Here is a 4,932-nt window from a genome sequence, read left to right on the forward strand (position 1 = left end):
GCCGCCGAAGCTATAATGACCCGATCATCCTAGTACCCTTCTTTTATCTGTTTAATTCGTATTTTTAGTTATTTTCCTTTTATTGCCATTAGCTATAGAACAATTCAAATCAACCCCCATAATTGTTACCTTAGACTTTCATTAGACAACTAAAGTTTACAACCGCCTCATGGGATCGACCTACCACCACTAGCCTAGGTTAGTCTTAATAGGAATTATAAATTTTATCTTTGGTACTCACAACGACGGGTATCAAATTTTGGCGCCGTTGCCGGGGAGGCAATAGTCCTAATTTTAGTTGTTTAATTTTCAGTCTTTCTTAGTTTAAGGAACATCCGTTCCTTAAACTATTCTTATATTTTGTTGTAGTTTCCTCTTATGCGCAGTCACGGGTGGAGAATTAGTACCATTGAACCCTGAGATTGAGAGATCCTTGCGCGAGTTGAGGCGAACACGACGAGTATTACCGACAGAGGAAGAGCCGAGTACTCACAAGCTATCACGAGAACGAACTGTTCAAGAAGACCCACAATCTTCACCCGTTTCCACTTCTTCACCGAGACATTTACTTCTCCGGAAATTCCAGTCATGGCCGAGGAAGCAAGTATAGCTAGTTTTTCCGAGCCGACAAATGACAATTTATACAAGGGGTTCGAGTTACACGGAGATGCCAGAAATTCGAACCAAAGCCCGCTTACATCACTATGGTCGAGAGAAATCGGTTTGGGGAGCTGCAAATGAAGATGCACTAGACATATGGAGACCTTTATCGACTCATCGCCGCTCCATTCCCCCACCACCGGCGTGACCCAGATCAAATCAAAGAGACCATGTTCATCTTCTCCCTTCGTGATGTTGCAAGGGAGTGGTATAGAGATCTGGACCGAGCCGCTCGGGTGATCACCGATTGGAATACATTGGCATTGGCGTTCTACAAGAAGTACTTTTCCGCTTCAAGGACGATCGCTATTAGAGCCCAAATCACGGGTTTTAAACAAGGGCCAGATGAGAATTTCCATGAGGCATGGGTCCGATTCAAGAAGTTAGTGCGAACCATACCGCACCATGGATTTGAAAAGTGGAGCTTGTGCAATCATTTTTACAATGGGTTGTACGACGATCGAGGGCCATTTTGGATGCTTTGCACCAATGGGAGATTTGTTGAAAATTTGGGAGCAACCAAGGGGTGGAAGATCATTGACGATCTAGCTACCCACAAGGCCGAGTATGGGAATTCGAGAGGGAACCAGAGGAGAGCTGCTGAATCTTCCTCCGTTCTTTGCACTTGAGGCTCTCACCGCAAGATTTGACAAGTATGAGCTAGGAGGAGCCTCTAAGGGTGGGATATACCAAGTCAACGCTGTTTTAGACGGTCCCTTCCTTTGTGAAAGGTGTGGAGTTGAGGGCCATGTCTCAAGAACTGCCTAGTCCCTTTGAATCTTGCGCGCCTTTCAACACTATAGGCAGAATAACACCTACTACGAGCCACAGCATCCGAACTTGAGTTGGAGAAGCCAGAATGTTTTGAATCCAACTCAACCTCCGCCGCAGCAGCAGCCATATGTACCTCCGCATCAAAAGCAACAGCAATACCAAAAGCCTCCTTATGTGCCGCAGCAGCAACAAACACAAAATTCTGAGTTTTCCGAGCTGAAGAATCTGTTGCTAAAGGAGTCCCAAGCAAGAGAGGCCGGGATGAAGTTGCTAGAGAGCCAAATAGCTCAGTTGGCTAGCAAAAGTAACACTCGAGCTCCCGGACACTTACCCACTCAACCCGAGCAAAAGGAGACCCTACATGCCATCACCTTGAGGAGCGGGTCCACCCTTGATGGTCCTGCCATGGTCGAGAAAGTCGTTGAGAATAATGAGGCGGATCCGAGTCCAAACAAGGTCAGAATGAATAAATCAAAAAAAAATGTCTGCCAGTATTTCACCATCGATCAAGTACCTAGTCGATCGATCAAACACGGTTACAGGAGCTTCAAATCGCAGGCAACCCGGTCGATCGATCGAGGAGGGTGGTCGATCGACCAATGTCACTGCTGATGTTGAAGAGTTTCGTCCTTTAATGCCAACTAATCTACGAGACCACTTGTTTCGGGGTACCACGGTCCCGAAAGTTTTAGGGGCAGACCCGAGTGCTGATGGGTCAGTCCCGGCTCCGAAGTTCGATCCAATGACGGTTAATGGGTCTCATTTGAGATGGTCTGAGGAGGGGTCTAGCTTCAACAAAGAGAAGGTGACGGACTTCCAGCCAAAGTCCAAGGACACCGGCGCACGCGAATTAGAGGAGAGGGCTAAGGTGCTCCTTACAGCCCCATATCCGGAGAGACTCGTGCCGACCAAGGAACAGGTATCCTTTAGCAAATTTGAGAAAGTTATTCGTAGCTTAAATGTTCAGGTACCCTTTCTTGAGTTAGTTAACCAAGTGCCAGCATACACTAAGTTTATGAAACAGTTGTTATCAAAGAAAAAATCACTTGAACATGTTCATACTGTAGCGTTAACTAAAGAGTCTTGCTCTTACTTGTCTCACAATGCGCCCCATAAGTTAGAAGACCCGGGCAGTTTTTCCATCCCTTGTAGCATAGGTACCTTTGCTATCGAAAAAGCTTTATGTGACTTAGGAGCTAGCATAAGTGTCATGCCCTTAAGTCTAGCTAGGAAGCTTAAACTGACCAGGTTTGCTATTACTGAGATGACAGTCTAGATGGCTGACCGCTCTGCGGTCGAGCCCATAGGAGTCCTAGAGGACATACCCGTCCAGATAGGGAAGTTTTTCTTCCCTGTCGACTTTGTTGTCCTTGATATGCCTGAGGATGACCATATTCCCATCATTTTGGGAAGGCCATTTTTGCACACTGCTGGTGCAGTCATCGATGTCGGCCTAGGTACCTTGACCTTCAAAGTAGGAAAGCACTCCATTGTCTTTGCCCAGCCGGCTAAGAAAAAGGATCCTATGTGGCCTGTCACTTGTAATACGGTTTCTGAAAAGAAATCGTATTTTGTGCTTCCTGAATTGCCTATCCCTATTGCTACTGCTGTGTTAACCCCTCCGCCCCAGACTGGGAGCAAGAAGGAGGAGAAACTTGTTGTTTTAGACATTGCAGGAGCTGGTTTGGGGAAGGAAGAGCAGCTGGATGCTCCAGCTGAGACAGAGCAGATCGTTTCAAGAGGCGGTCTTGGATGCCTAAGTTATGGGACTGACGAGGAGTTGGAAGATGAGCCGGTTAAGGTGAAATGGGCAGACTTGGAGACTGACGATTCCAAGGAAATCCTTGATTGGGGAGATGACGGTGACCACCGAGTTCTCCGATCAATCTTTGAGAAGGGTGCAAATGATAAGATGAGCACCATTGAGGCTACCTCTAGTAGCCAGAAGCCGACGAAGTGGGCCATACCGTGGTCCTTTTTGATCAACTATTAGTTGATCAAGTTCGTTATAAAAACTTCACTTTATTGCTTTCGAACTATTTTTTATTGCTTTTGTGTGCGCGAAAACTTCGCTTTTATTTTCGTTTGCTTAGGATTTTTAAGTACTTTAGACATTCTTCTGGGTTTTGCGCAATTTTGGCGCGTACTATTGTGCATTTGCAGGTAATTAGAGCTTATTAGCTCAAATCATTGAGCAATTACGAAGAAATAAGACGTTGCAGCAGTGTTTTCAGTCGATCGACTGGCACCATTGGTCGATCGACTGAATTGCAGGTTTACAGGAGCTACTGTTCACGCCCACCTGGTCGATCGACTGCCTCTTTAGGTCGATCGACCACTGATGCAGCTATGTTCATTCACGACCTCTCCCCTGCTGTGTTTGGTCGATATGCAGTCCTAAGGGAGTCTTCTACTCCACTTTATCTCCGTCGAATTGTCTATTTCTTCTATTGCCTCGTTTTTGCACAATTTTACGTTTCAAAAATTGTTTTCTTCGGTCTTATGCGTGGTTTTTAATTGTCTTTTCAGGTCCTTATTGGTAGCACTGCTGGCTACTGAAACCTCCTAGCTCACGCTGGTTTGGGGAGGTTTCCTTTGCTGCGCTTAAAGTCTTGTGAGTTCCCTAGTCTTTACTTTATGTCATTATGCTTCTATTTCCCTCTTCTCGCAAATTCCCGTTTCTCTTCGCTTTCATCACATGATTTTGCACAATGGGGACATTGTGCGATTTGGTTTGGGGAAGGGTTTTGCGTCGCATATCATTTGCTTGCATTCACGTTTAATTTTGTTTTTTGCATTGTTTTATTTCATTCCTTCATAAATCCAAAAATCCAAAAAAATTGAAAAATTTCAAAAAAATTCCATAAAATGCACGTTTATTTTAGCATATAGGTCGAGTCGGAACGGTAGTATTTCTATGATGATTTAGCATTTGCACCTGTTTTGCCTGAGCCTTGCTTGACTTACATGTTATTAGTAGAATCGTAAATGCATATCTACGATTTTTCGTTGAACTATTTGCTGAACTTGAGACTCGACTTAGAATATTGGCAACCTACATCATATTTTCTGAGTTTTAGAGCCTATAACTGGTGACATTCATGACCAGTTCATCTAGGAATGTGAGTAGTACTCCTTATGAAACATGTTTCCTTCATTTGCATGATTATGAATTTGATCTACTTAATACCTGTATGCATTCGGTTTGTGGTTAGTGACACATGTGGTAGAGGTTTGCCCTTTCTCATTTTACCCATAAGCTCCACATCTGCCAAAAATATCCTTTTTTGTCCTATTTACTACATCCTACACATAGCCTGCCCTTGTCAAGCTAGTAGCCTAGTTTTTGGGATTGTTACGCGTTTTTGGTAGCATTTGCTCATGTTTGAGATATTGTTGGGACAATGAAAGAAGGAAAGAAAGAAAGAAAAAGAAAAAGAAAGAAAAATGAAAATGATTCGAAAAAGAAAAAAAAAAGAGAGAAAAGTTTATGTACTG

At 44.1% G+C, this 4,932-nt stretch overlaps 1 non-coding gene across 1 annotated transcript; it reads right to left on the reverse strand.

Annotated features, from left to right (window-relative positions):
- Positions 1 to 965: 965 nt before the first annotated feature.
- Positions 966 to 1,072, reverse strand: LOC141616121 (small nucleolar RNA R71). The gene has a single exon (XR_012530491.1). It is a non-coding gene; the product is annotated as a small nucleolar RNA R71 (small nucleolar RNA).
- Positions 1,073 to 4,932: the final 3,860 nt, after the last annotated feature.

This window comes from Silene latifolia, chromosome 11, assembly GCF_048544455.1.
Source record: "Silene latifolia isolate original U9 population chromosome 11, ASM4854445v1, whole genome shotgun sequence".
NCBI classification, from domain to species: domain Eukaryota; kingdom Viridiplantae; phylum Streptophyta; class Magnoliopsida; order Caryophyllales; family Caryophyllaceae; genus Silene; species Silene latifolia.